Source organism: Ursus americanus, unplaced genomic scaffold, assembly GCF_024610735.1.
Source record: "Ursus americanus isolate L20-20 unplaced genomic scaffold, mUrsAme1.1.p SCAF_65, whole genome shotgun sequence".
Classification (NCBI taxonomy): domain Eukaryota; kingdom Metazoa; phylum Chordata; class Mammalia; order Carnivora; family Ursidae; genus Ursus; species Ursus americanus.
Window position 1 is genome coordinate 905,947 of NW_028273647.1, and position 14,351 is coordinate 920,297.

The window sequence follows — 14,351 nt, forward strand, 5'->3', positions numbered from 1 at the left end:
ATTAGAATCTTGAAAGAGTGACCTCACTTCCTCTGTGATAGGCCCCAACTGAACTTAGAACTCTGGTAACCGGGCACCCAGATTCAAAAGACAACCTGCTCTCCAGCTCACTTGAGTGGAGACGTACGAGAGAACAGGATGTTCTCTTGCTGCCTTCCTCCCTTCAGGGTCTCTGGGCCCAGGCAAGCCCAGAGAGAGAGACTTGCAAATAATTGTAGACGTCGGCTCAGCCCGCTTTTCCGAGCCCTCTGGACATGTGGCAGGAGACACCAACAGGTAACACGAGGCAGCTCAGGGCAGCCCACTGGAGAGCAGGCAACAACTGTGATGCCACCTCAGCAGGCCCACACCTCTTGCCCCTCATTATGTGTGTCCCTGTGTGTGTGTTGGGGTGGGGGGCTGGTTGTCTATGTGTAGAGAAGGGGACAGAGGATGTGGGACAGACCCTTCCTGGGCAGAAGGAAGCTGCCAGGTGTTGGAAGCCTGGCCCATCTTTCATGTTCACACCCCAGGTCATAGCAGGCAGGATGAGAAGCTGAGCACTGGGGACCAAGCTTAACTACCTCGATGTTAATCATGAGCTCTAGAGTTTCATCCGGCTACGTCCTTGCTCGATGTCTTTTCAGCTGCCCCTCTTTGCCTCAACTGGAGAGCAGGATTTCTAATGCGGGTGGCCCCTTGTGGCAATGTCCCGGGAGGACACTAATGTCTCTTGACCCCATGTCTATGGGGCACTGCATTTTCAGAGCTGCACCCAGGAGGTCATCGAAGAGCTGGTCTGGGACTTCAACTACAACGCCCTAGACAAGTGGCAGGTGCACCAGGCCACCCAGGATCAGTGCCGCTCTGAGGTGAGAATGGGAAGAGGGTTCCACGCACCCAGGGCCCCCACACAAATATGGGGACAAACCTGGGGCCCTCCCATGGTGTTTCTATATGAGTGCCCCGCAGGCCCAACCACAAAGTCATCCCAGTATCCACACCTCCACCACCAGCTGTGGGAGAAGGTAGGAAGACACTCTTCACATAGGTGGGAATGGTAGAGAATAGTGTTCATGTTTTTTGCAGTTTGGGGCGTGGGTTATTCTGTTTCATTCTGTTTTGTGTGACTTTTCCCACAGCCATGAGTGTCTTTGCATTTTGCTACTGTTTTGAGTATTTTCTTGACTCACCCCAGCCATCCTGTGTAGAACCCAGCTCCACTGTCCTTGGAGAACGTGTCCAAGGCCTTATGAATCCTCACCCCACACAGGGTGATTGAACATAAAAGGAACGGTGGGATGAAGCCATTCTATATGTTCCTCTGTAACGTATCACCTCTCAGAACACATCGACTCATTGTATGTCCCCCGGGTCACAAGCTGTGTCCTCATATGTCTTTTTGGACCTCCGTATGGGAGGTTGTCTGCCACCGTGATTCAGCCTTTCAAGCACAGATTGGGTGCAAGGCCTCTGATGCCTCCTGGCCCAGGTAGTGGACTCTGTCTTTTCAGAGTTCAATCCAGGCCATCTTTGAGGAGCTGCTTGCTCCAAGGGCTCAGCTACTCCATCTCCCTTGACAAGTAGCAGGTGCCTCAGCCCACAACAACATCCAATGCTGGTCTGGGGTGAGAACAGGTCCAGATTGATGTCCAATCTCAGGACCCACAGATGATCACGGCAAGGCCAGAACCCACACTAGAAACAACCGGCTCCCCTGGGGCCTGCCGAGGAAGGTGGATTTCCCCTGAACCTTTCTCCCCACCTGAGGAACAGAGCAGGCCGCAGCAGCCTAGGGAAATGCCATGCATTCCATGCTCTGGACAGTTCTCAGGCCCAACGTCTATGATCTCGAGCAGCGTTGGAGATGCTAAGCCTCTGCTTTCTCCTGTCTGCAGTAGGGATGTTGACTGATGACTCAAAGGCATACAGTTCTTAATAAAGCCTATTCAGAGAGAGAAAGGCTGTGGTGGCTCAGCTAACAAGATGTGTTGAAGTGACCAATGCTTTCTCATTTCACCCCTAAAGGCAATTGTACTTTCAAGCCTAGAGCCTTTTTCTGGGTGGGCCCTCAAGTCCCTTTTCTTGCACAAATTCCCGAAGGGATGGGACTCTCTGGTCTGAGCACCAGACCCTGATCATCCTGGTGGTTCGTGGTGTTGAAGCTGACTCCATTGCCCCCCACACCCCCCTTCTCTACCTGGTGGGAAAAGGAATCATCCCTGTCCCTGGATGAGGCCCAGACGATGCTGAGGCTCCGAGAAGGCACAATGGAGCGTTTCGTACAGTCCCTGGTGCCATCCTTCCCAGATGGGAGCATCTCAACCACCTCAACGATCTTCTGCATGTACGAGATGTTCACTTCAGCCACACAGGTCCTGGGCCAGCAGTTCAATAGGTGAGTGCCCACCCCATGCACAGCACAGGGTGAGCCTCCCATCTACTGGGTGTACATCTCGGGAATGGCCCTACCCCTCTCTGACCTTCCCTTTCCTCTTCTGAAAAGTGGGGTGGTTAAGAGGATAAACCTCATACAGTTACTGTAGGAAATCATGGGAGGAAACATGGCACGGGCTACTCTGGTGCTTGGCTCTGTAGAAAGGGCTCCTGGACGTGCTGGGCATCTTCTTGCTTAATAGTTCTCTCTCTCCGGTCAAGAAGCTCTCAAGTGCAACCCTCACAGGCCGGTGGCCCTTCTGGGTTGACGAAAGGAAATGCAAAGCAGGCAGTTTCCCCATGTGCAAAGGACTTCTGAGATTCCATCTAGATGGTTCTGGTAGTTGTCCTTTGTGTGAGCAGCTCAGGGGCACACTGGGAGCAGGCAGACCAGCCCACGGGCCACTCAGGATTTGGAAAGTGCGGGCTGGGAAGTAGTCATTCAAGAATGTATATTAAGCACCTAGGAATGTGAATGGAGAGAGGAGATACAGTGTCTGGGTCTCAGTTCTAGTCAGAGGGTCAGATAGGCACTCTGCACACCCTAAGCACGCATGTCCAATGGTTGTTAGATGTGACATCTTCGTAGCCTCCTCTAGCTTTGAAAGGATCCACCGAGAGCTGGATCATAGGACAGATGAAATGATCAAGTAAAACTGGGACAGGGGTTTGGGTCCAGAAGCAGGGCTGGCTGCCTCCACAGAGCAGGGTGGGGGACTACAGGGGTGGTGGCTGGGGAGGGATTTGCCGAACCAGGGATCTCACCAATCTCTTGATTTCCAGTGGGTGGGCTTCATCTGGGGGGCTTCATGTGAAGAAGCAAATGAGTCAAAGAAGGCTGTGGAGGGGGTCCCGGGCTCTCTGGGCGGCAGAGCACAGTCTGGGCTCAGTGGGTGCCTGAAACACCCATCCCTTTGACGGTCCCAACTTGCTCTGCCTGCCCCTCCCTGCTGACCACCCCAACCGGGGCCAAGAACCGAGGGTGTGCTGAGCCGACCACTCACAAATCTGCCTCCAACCTGAGCCTTGATACTGGTGTGCATGGAGGATAGAATAGACCAGGCCCATGGCCAGGTAGAGGAGAGGAGAAGTGGAAAAACCAGACTCATTCAGGTTTTCAGGAGGACCAGGCCTCCCAATACGAGGGCAGCTAGAGAGGGGTTGGAAGGGGGCTGGGGCCATCCTCTGGGACCCATACAGAAAGAACGGTGCTGTGGGAGTAGCATGTGCAATGCAAGGCCAGGCCTCTGACTCTTCTCCACATATGACTCTCCCCAGCACCCTGTCTCCCTTCTTGGGTACCTGGCCTGACCAGAATTTGCAGGCTATCTATCAGTCCCTGGGCTGTGACCGTGTCGAGATCAAGGTGGCCTATGTACATGGGGCCATGGTTCTGAAGTGGCATGCCTGGGACCTGACAAACCATGTCCCCCTTCTCCTGATGCAGCGGGAACTTCTGGCACTCACTGAGGCAGAGGTGGAGGGTAAGGGGGATGGCAAGCTGGGAAGGCTAACTGGGATGCGGTTCATGGGCTGGGTATTCCTTTCAAGGCCATGGGGTCTGTCCTGGTTTTGCAAAGGCATACGGAAAGTCAGTGATGTGGATGAACCTTTCTCTGTCTCCTGCCCCAGTGCCAGCTCCAGGGCTCCTTCCAGCGGCAGAGCCAGGAACAGGGCCTCCTATAGAGCTAGAGGCGACCCCGGCTCTGTGTCAACTGTCACCTGCGGTGTCAGAGCCAGCCTCCCCTCCGTCAGCTGTTCCAGAACTGCAACCCGTGCTCCCATCTTCTGCATGTGTGCCGGGTGCTGAGCAGCAGTCAGCTGGACCACCCTTTTTGCTAGAAAGTTTCACTCAGGCAACAGCCACAGAGCCCACCGCGGCCCCAGAGGCTTCCTGCCACCGCTGGGTCACCCCAAAGAACCAGCTGGGTGAGGAGAAGCCCGACCTCCTGGACTTCCCTCCCAGGCTGGTGGCAGAGCAGCTCACATATATGGATGCGGTGAGCAGCTGGGCTCTCAGGGTGGGCCAGGGGCAGGCCTTCCTTCTGCTCTCACCTGCCCCACACCTGCCTTTCCCTGATGTGGACTCCTATGGTCTGGGACCAAATCTCAGCTCCACCACTTCCAACCCTGTCAACCCATCAAGGTGCTTAGCCCCAAGCTTTCACTGTCCAGCTGCGGACTGTAGCGAGAGACCCTGATAAGCACTGATACAGAGGTACTAGGGAGAAGAAATGAGCCAGAATGGAGAGACCAATGGGCAGGCCCTGGTCCCGTGGGTGGAGGAGGGCAGCTCCCTGTGTTCAGTCAAGTCCATGGGTCACCCACTCATGTGCCTTGGAGGATGAGTACCCTCAGCATTGATTAGGCATCTGATGTGTCCATGAGGACAGGGCAGACGGAAAAACGTGTGGTTGCAGCTCCCGTGTGAGAATGTGCATCTGAAAGGGGGGAAGGACCAGGGGGATGACCAGTTGGAGGGGAGGGGAAGAAGTCCCCTTGGGTTGGACCACCTTGCAGTGCCACCTGGAGCTGGGAGTTCCTGAGCATGATCAGGGTGCCAATGCCCTCCTTCCTTCCCTTGCTCTGTTTGCTCCTGGGTCATTGTGTACTGGGTTCCCTCAGGGAAAAACAATGGAATGAAATCCACGGTCTCCAACCAGGCCCAGGCCAGATTCTCAGCTCCCTGAGGTCCAGCTCTGACCTGTGACCTGTGACTCCATGAGTCTTGCATGGGAAATGGCTGGGTGAACCAAGGTCCGCCTGTTCTCTAGGAGCTGTTCAAGAAGCTGCTGCCCCATCAGTGCCTGGGCTCCGTCTGGTCCAAGCGCAACAAGCCTGGCAATGAGCACCTGGCACCCACAGTCCGGGCCACTGTCGCCCAGTTCAACGGTGTGGCCAAGTGTGTCATCACCACCTGCCTTGGCAACCCAAGCATGACAGCCCGGGACAGGGCCATGGTGGTGGAGCACTGGATCAAGGTGGCCAAGGTATGCAACGGGAAGCCCAGCTGAGGTGCTCTCCTGAGTCTTGGGCACTGCTCTTCCCTTGATCAGGTCTCAGGGTGGAAGGCCCTGGTCTTTGCCCTAGGGACTGTGCAGTCCCTAGGCTCTTCCATCCAGGGGCATGCTGACCTCGCCTTGCATGGCCCCATGCTGGGATGCTCCGTTTCTGCCTGGCTCCTTCCTTGGTGTGAGGTAAAATCCTCCTCCTCCTCTGGGCCTCACGTGTGCCCTTCGGCAGGTCCCTGGACAGCGGCTTCCTCCAGCAGGAGCACTTTCCCCTGAGGGGGACTGAAGCTTGAGAGCCAATCAGGTGCCGGCTCCCCAAGTGACAGCCCATTCTCTTCCCTCCCCAGGCCTGTCAAACCCTGAGGAACTACTCGTCCTTACATGCCATCCTCTCGGCTCTGCAGAGTGTCTCCATTCACCGCCTCGAGAACACGTGGGGGAAGGTTTCCAGGTGAGTAGGCCTCTTTCCATGGAGGGACCAGGATGGACGAGGGAGCTCCCAGAGGCTTGTCCTCTTCACCGTCAGGCAGCTTGGACCTTCTGGGAGGCGGCAAACCCCGACCACAGGACCTGGGCTGGTGGGTGCGTCTCTCAGCCTCCCTGGTGAGGAGGTCACCATGCCTCCCGCTTTAGAAATCAGTTTTGCCAAATGTCCCACATGGGGCTGAGCTGCATTAAATCTCTTCACGTGTTTCCTTGACAGCCACTAAGTTCTCTGCCCATTTGAACCCCAAATTGACCCAAACAGCGTTTCTCAATGAATATGGGAAGGGAGGCCCAGGACGAGCCACATGAGAGCTCCCTCCCATGTCCTACAAAGACCTTAGTGCTCAGAGGATCCCAGAAGAAACCCTCAACCAGGCAGGTTGACACTCTGGGGTTCTCAAAGAAAAGGCACTCGCATTCAACCCTGCCACATTATTCGTCCATTGATCCTGCCTCCCTTGCCTCTCTTCAGGAAGCCATTGAGGATCTTTCAAAAGCTGTGCAGCAAGGACACCGCACAGGGCAGGAACCTGCTCATCAAGGTAGCCTGGAAGGTGCAGGTCTGGAAAGAGAGGAGGGGTGGGAGGGAACAGGGTCCTGAGTGGATGAAGTCGGGAATGGTCTGAAGCATTCCTTGGGGAGGGGAAGCCTTTGTCATGAATGTGGCGACAGCCTAGGTGAGGATGCCGTTGGTGGCGAGGGGGCAAGCAGGTGGTGTCCAAGCAGACTCCCTAGCCTACACACCCTCTCGCTCTGTGTCGACAGCTGGTCCAGGTGGGGGCCTCTACAAACCTGGAGAGCCCAGAGGACAGACCTGTGCTCAGTGATGGGGTTGGGCTGGGTTGAGGGCCACAACAATGATGAGAGTAATAGGACCCTGAGTCCTCAGGAGACCATGGGAGATAGGTGGAGTTGTCACGTTTCCCGATGAGAAAACAGGCTCGGGGAGGCCAGGCTGCAAGCTCAAGGTCACACATGGAGTGAATGTTGGAATGAGATTGTTCTGGAATCACTCACGGCCTGCTTCTGGATAATGGGGCCTCAGGATCAGTATGAGTTAGGTCAGATGTCTAGGTTCTGACGTCCAAGATGGTGGGGGCAAGTGGCCTGAGGGTATGATGGTCTCAAGGAACTTGTCGTTGGCCCTGCAGGAACGACCGTCCAACAGATTTGCCACCCTGGTGATGGCCCTCCGGGGAGCCCAGAAGAGGATGCAGAAGAAGGTGAGTGTGCCTGAGGCCCAGGGCCTCCAAAGTCAGAGGAGGAGGAGGGCTCCTCCCTGAGGGCTGGAAGCCTCCCAAAAAGGAAAGATCAGGAAGGGGGGGCCTTCCCACTCTAGCTGCGGCTCCTGGGGCCACAGCTTCTACAATTCTTATTTCAAAAGGACCAGGAGGAGGGTCCAGAAAGGTCCATAGAGAATGGGTTTTGCGGGTGGGGAGGGACCGACCTAGTGCTCCATTCCCTGGCATTTTTGAAAAGCAGGCCCTGAAGGTGATGAGGAGGAGTCTGATATTCTGGGGGGGGAGGGGAAAGGGAACCCGTGGGGGGAGGCTGCTAAGGGTCCTAGGCTGCTCCACGTGAGCCCCTGGGGTGGGCTAGGAGGCTGGAGCATTTTCAGTGGAGGGTCCCTGTGGACACCAGCGAGCAGGGACTCATCCCAACCCTCCCCCTCATGACACAGGGTGTCGTGCCTTTCCTTGGCACTTTCCTCACCGAGCTGGTGATGTTAGATACCGCCATGGAGGACTATCTGGAGGTGGGTGAGCCTGAGGATTGTGGGGGAGGGACCAGAATCCGGAGGTTTGGGAGCAGAACGCCCCTGTACTGAGCCCTGAGCTCTCAGGACTCGGCAAACCTCCCGTCATGACAGCCGCACGGCTACCCTGTGAGCCTGGGGGCTGTTGCCCATCTCAGGGATGAGCGAGGTGAGGCTGCAGTTAGGCCACGGCTCCCGGTGCCGAAGACTGGTGAAGCAGCAGAGCTTCCTGAAGGCAAAGCTGCGTGAGGTCTGTCTGAGTGGACCTCAGCCTCCCCCGGTGAGTTTGCCCGTGGGGGGAGAATGAAGTCAGGACCCTCCACGTCAGCAAGCACCTCAGTAGCCGCAGCAGCCCCTTCCTGCCTGAGGCTTCGGCCTCCCCTACTGTCTTCCGAGAGGGTGGTGCTGCAGGGTCCAGACCTGTAGCCAGTCCATCTGCCCCATGTCCTCCTTTCTCTGGACCCCAGAGCCTGGCCTATTTCCCAGGCCCACTATCTGTGTATGCACGGCCCCCTCACGGGTCCTGGCCATGGTGCAGCATGAGAAGGGATGGGAATCAAGTGCTCCTAAGAACCAGGGGCCGCATTCTGATGGACTTTGTCTGCATTCCAGGGGAACGAGATCAACCACCACAAAAGAAATAAGGTGAGCATATGTGGCGCTTCCCGCAGGGAAGGGTAGGGAGTGGGCCTCAGAGATGTCCCTGGGAAGAACATTGCTTGGCTCCATGCCCTCCACCTCACATTTCCTGGGATCCCTTGAGAAGAAAGCAGTGCAAGTCCCATCCCGTTAGGAGATGGGGACAGAGCATGGCATCCAGGAGAACTTCCCGGAGGAGGGGCTACTGATACCTCTGAGAACAGGTGGAGACCGGATGAATCTGCAGGGAGGAGGATGGCCATGTGTGCCAGGACCTGGGATGGGTGCCCGGTCCCGGTGCTCAACCCTCACCAGACCCTGCAGCTCCCCGCGCCCCCCCCCCCCAGGCTCCCTATGCATCCTGTGCTTCTCTGTCTGCTCAGGAATACCAAGTCATTACGGACATCATGCTGCTCCAGGTGGCTGCCGAGAATTACACCCTAGAGCCCGAGGATCCTTTTTGGGCCTGGTTCCAGGCTATGGAGCCGCTCAGCGAGGCTGAGAGGTGAGGCCCATCAGGAGCTGGGTCGGTGAGGTTCGGGGTGGACTCTTTCTGCTGGCCACTCCTGGGATCCTCCTTCCCTGAGCAGCCTGAGGCCTTGTTGCCGGGGCGCCAGACTCCAGCTGTGGGCAAACACTGGCAGGGAGTCTTGAATGGAAGGTCCTGGGCAACTCACAGGTGTCCCTCTGTCCTTAGCTACACCCTGTCCTGCCAGCTGGAGCCCCGGTCCTAGCTGGTCAGCAGCACTCAAGAAGGAGAAGAACTGGCCGCAGTCAACCTCAGGACTGAGCAAGTGTCCAGTGGCCCTGCAGGGATTCCTCAGCAGCTGCATCCTTGTGCCCATTGTCTCCACACCCCTTCCCCCCATCTATTTCCTTATGTAGGGGGCACCATTTAGTTGTTTTAAATAGTACCGTGGTAGATTTGCATGTTAGGAGATTAAAGCCCTTGTTTTGTTTTAGAGCCCAGGTGTGTGGTTTGGGTCTTTTACTTCCTGCAGTAATGGAAAACTTGCACAGACTCTCATATTCGTTCCTGACCTAGGAAATCCCCCAGAGTCATCAGCTACTGTACGTGGGAGGAAGGAGAAGTGCCAGCCCTTCTCCCTAGCCACTGGAGGGCACCCCCAAATCCCCCTTACTCAGAGCACGGGTCCATTTCAGTCAATGAATTTGGGCAAACAGCAGAGACAGCCCCTCAGAACTCCTGAGATTTAGAGGTTGCAGGGACTTTCCCAGGAATAGCAACAACCACTGAAAGTGGGAGTCTTTAAGACTTGTACGCCCCAGAACTCCTTCCTGCCCCAGGACTGGGGTTGCCTTTCTCCGCTTTAAGGCCAGGAAGACTGTGTCCTGCTTCTTCCATTGAGATGCTTTTTTGGTTTAGTGTTTGGTTTTGTATTGCCCCCGTATTTGGAACTTGTCGTATTGTAGTTCAATCTCTGGAACTGCATCAGCATCTAGTGGGGAAAAACACGGAAGGAGATCAAATCCTGCGTGTGAAGGGGACAAAGCCAGAGGAAGATAATTTGCAGATGGACTCAGGGCAGGCAGGACTTTCCAGCCTCAGTCTCCCCGTTGGCTGTTTACCAAGTTTGGAATCTTTCTGGGATTCTTGTCAGTGATCTCTGGATTCCCTTTCCTGCTTGTTTTGTGTGTTGGGAAAAGATGGGAGGGGTACCTTAAAGGGCACACCTGAGCCTGGTTCCATGAACATCTATGCTGACCTAGGAGCCAGGATTTCCAGCCTTCGTGCATCTCCGTATGCGGTTCTTCTGAAGCAGCAGTTCCCTCCAGGCCCCAGGCTCTGCGTCCGATCCATGGTAGCCACTGTTCCCTGGCTGGCATCTGCTGGATCAGGGATGGGTTCTCTCTTGCCAGGATAATGGGTCATATCGTTTTTTTTTTTTAAGTTTTTTAAAACTTATTGGACAGAGAGCGATAGTAAGAGATTGAACAGAAGCAGGGGAGTGTGAGAGGGAGAAGCAGGTTTCCGTTGGAGCAGGGAGTCTGATGCAGTCCTGCATTCCAGGACCCTGTGATCATGACCTGAGTCGAAGGCAGAAACTTAAAGGCAGAGCCACGATGGTGCCCCATGGCCCATATCCTTGACCAGAGAAACCCACCCTCTCCTTGGTGGTCAAGGGGACTTTTAGGTCCATGTTGTTCTGAAGTCCATGTCTCAAACATTCTCTAGTTTACACACTTAGTCTCAGTTTCCACTCTTACACCAATTTGTCCAAAATTGGGTACTCAGCTTGAGCCCCCAGACCTACTGAGTCCCCTGCACATTGAAAGTGAGGAGATGAGAAGCATCTAGCATGCACGTGGTTGCCAAAACAAAGCAGAGGTAGGAATACTTCTATCAGACAAAACAGAATGAAAAAAAAAAAAAAGAAAGAGTAGTAAGACACAAAGAAGGACACTGTGTCATAATCATGGAGACAATGCAACAAGAAGATAGAACAATTTTAAATATTTAGACACCCATCATAGGAGGACTCAAATACTTTTATAAAATAGTTAATAAGCGGTGCCTGGGTGCCACAGCGGTTAAGCGTCTGCCTTCGGCTCAGGGCGTGATCCCGCCGTTATGGGATCGAGCCCCACATCAGGCTCTTCCGCTATGAGCCTGCTTCTTCCTTCCCACTCCCCCTGCTTGTGTTCCCTCTCTCACTGGCTGTCTCTATCTCTGTCGAATAAATAAAATCTAAAAAAAAAAAATAGTTAATAAAAAACAGCAGGCAACTAATTGACTGTAATGCAATACAGTAGGGGTTCTAACACCCCACTTCTATTAATGTGGACTTGATCCAAAATGAAAATCAACAAGGAAACAGTGGCTTTGGGTGATGCACTGCTTTTAACAGACGCATGCAGAGCATCCCGTCCTAAAACAGCAGAACACTCATTCCGTTTGCGTGCACATGAAACGTCCTCCAGAACAGATCACTATTAGGCCACAGAACAAGTCTCCACTAATTAAAAAGATGGAAATCATAGCATGCATCTTTTCTGACCACAATGCTATGGACTAGAAATCAACCACAAGAAAACACCAGGGAAGACCATGAATACATGGAGGTCAAAGAACATTCTCCCAAACGATTAGTGATTCAAGCAGGAATTCTAAGATGAAGTAAAAATTAAATGGAAGTAAAGAACAACGATAAGACATGGGTCCCAAAACTTTGGGATACAACAAAAGTGAATCTTAGAGGACGGGTTACAGCAATACAGAAGCAAGAACAATCTCCCATCCCATCACCTGACACAAAGGGATCTAGCATAAAAACAGCAGAGAGCTCTAGAGCAGGGGATCAGCCTTGGCGTGTTGGAGCTCTTGCTGTTGGGCCCATGCATAGCTTCCGTCCTTGCTCAATTTCCCGGCAAGGATGGTGTTCTTTCCCTTCTTCCAGAAAAATTCCCATCAGGGCCACTGGAGAATCAACCCTTTATGGAATTCTAGAATGCTAGAAACTGCCAAAAAGGCCCAGGAAACAACCATGCCTTCCCCATTTGGTATACCAAGGTGCTGATTAGCTTTCTCTTTGGGGAACATTCAACAGTGGTTTTTTGAGACATCATCTTAGGCCCAGATCCCCTGAGGATCTCATGAAAATACAGATTCTGATTCAGTAACACTGGGAGGGACCTGAGACTCTGCATTTCCAACATGCTCCCAGCAGATGCCGAGGCTGCTTGTCCACGGACCACACTGAGAACAAGGAGCCAGCGGGCCATTCGACAAAAGTTATCTGTTTCACCAGTGAAAACAGAATTTTCAGCAACAGTTTGGCTACAATGAGGAGGCCTTTTTATTGTCAGGAAGATAAACAGCCAGGGCAGGTCTTTGTCCACATCGGCAGGCCTCTCCTGCTCTTCTCTTCCGGGGTATATGGAGGCAGGATGGAAGGAGGTCAATAGTTTATGAGCTTCTTTAGTTCAGTGGGTTTCCTTCCTGTGCCCTCCCGTATCTCTGCGATGTGTGCAGAGCACATAGTCCTTTCAAGAGGGGTGGCCGAGGCTGAAAAGGGGTAAGGTGGGAGCCTGAGCTCCTGAGTCAGCCCTGACACGTGGGCAGAGGCAGGCGCTAGGGGCCACTCTGTGTGTGGTGCACGGGCTCACTTGGAAATCCGCTAAGTGGGGCAGATGAGCCTGAGAGGTGTGGCATAAGACACTGCTATAAACTACACTGATTTCCCAAAGGATTTTGCAAGTGCTCACAAAAGTTTGAACCTGAGCCCTGTGAGTCCTTTAGGAACAGGGAGATTATGGTCAGGCTTTGCCACAGCCTAAGGGTGAGAACAACAGGGCCTTTGTGGAGTGAGGCATTCATATTGAAGATAAAATATTAGCTGGGTGGTCCGGGATAATGAAGGCATTTATTACCCCGGCCAAGCACAGGTATGTCAGCCTGATCCTCAGACTGCCTGTGCAGAGTCTGGGTTCATGAGGTCTCCAGAGGGGTGAGGCTGGCCGCGTAAAGAGTTGGGATAAAGGCACCAATGACCAAAGCGGCTCAGGAGGACGAAAGAGTTGTGACCTGGGGATACAATGGAAGGATGGAATACCATTGCACTGAAACTGAGACCGGTTTCCAAGAGCGTCCTTATAAACTCTGAACGACAGAGAAAATGGTCTCAATCCAGCCTCACAGGGAAAACACATACCAGAAAAACAATGGACATCTATGAAGGGTTTAGGAAGCCAGGTGTCCCAGTGACCTGAGCACAGGCCCACAGTTGGCATGTGGGAGGACAAACCACTGGGTTGGCCATGACCTGAAAGTGACCTTGGAGCAGCCCATTGCCTTTCATTTTCCTCGTCTGCTGGGGACAGAGGTTGACTCTAGGTTCCGGAGTTGGCAGGCCTACAGCAGAAGGCAGATCAAAGTACATTCTTACTCCATTCCATTCTGTTTACAAAAGATAATTTGGGGGCCCCTGGGTGGCTCAGTCAGTTAAGCGTCTGCCTTCAGCTCAGATCATGATCCCAGGTGCCTGGAGTCAAGTTGCACGTCAGGCTCCCTGCTCAGCAGAGTCTGCTTTTCCCTCTCCCTCTGGCCCTGCTCGTGCTCACGCTCTCTCTCTTAAATCAATAAATAATGAAAAAATATTTTTACAGAAAGACAATTTGGAAGCCTTGGTGGAATACCTCTCTAAGAATGCCAGGTAAGGAGTAGAATTTTCCAGAATAGGAGTACCAAATGGGCCAGGTACCACACCCCCTTATCAGCTCTAGGGGAAAATTTTTTTAAATGTTTTTATTATGTTATGTTATTCCCCATACAGTACATCATTAGTTTTTGATGTAGTGTTCCATGATTCATTGTTTGCCTATAACACCCAGTGCTCCATGCAATACGTGCCCTCCTTAATACCCAGCCCCGGCCTAGCCCAATCCCCCACCCCCTCCCCTCTGAAACCCTCAGTTTGTTTCCCAGAGTCCATAGGGGAAGACGTTTTTAAACAAACACAATTTGATGAGTTTTGACACGTGTATATACCCATGATAATGAACATAGTCATCATTCTCAAAAAATTCCCTGATGCCCTTACAATCCTTCCCTCCCCCAACCGTCCCGTCACCAGGTAATCACTGGTCTACTTTCTGTCTGTCTGTTTATTTTTATGCAAGGGTTCTCTTTATTTTTTTATTTAAATCCAATTAATTAACATATAATGTATTGTTTCAGAGGTAGAGGCCAGTGATTCATCAGTCTCATATAATACACAGCGCTCATTACATCACGTGCCCTCCTTAATGCCCAGCACCCGGTTACCCCATCCCCCACCACCTCCCCTCCAGCAACCCTCAGTTTGTTTCCTATGATTAAGAGCCTCTTATGGCCTGTCTCCCTCTCTCTCATCTTGTTGTATTTTTCCTCTCTTGCCCATGATCCTCTGTTTTGTTTCTTTAATTCCACGTATGCATGAGATCATGATAATTGTCTTTCTCTGATTAATATATTTTGCTTAGCGTAATCCCTCCAGTTCCATCTACATCATTGCAAATGGCAAGATTTCATTGTTTTGATGGCT

The 14,351-nt window shown here is 53.0% G+C and overlaps 1 long non-coding RNA gene across 1 annotated transcript; it reads left to right on the forward strand.

The window, feature by feature from the left end:
• The first annotated feature begins 8,694 nt into the window (after positions 1-8,694).
• On the forward strand, positions 8,695-9,271 carry LOC148106772 (uncharacterized). The gene is made up of 2 exons (XR_015723541.1): positions 8,695-8,812; positions 9,005-9,271. It is a non-coding gene; the product is annotated as an uncharacterized LOC148106772 (long non-coding RNA).
• Positions 9,272-14,351: the final 5,080 nt, after the last annotated feature.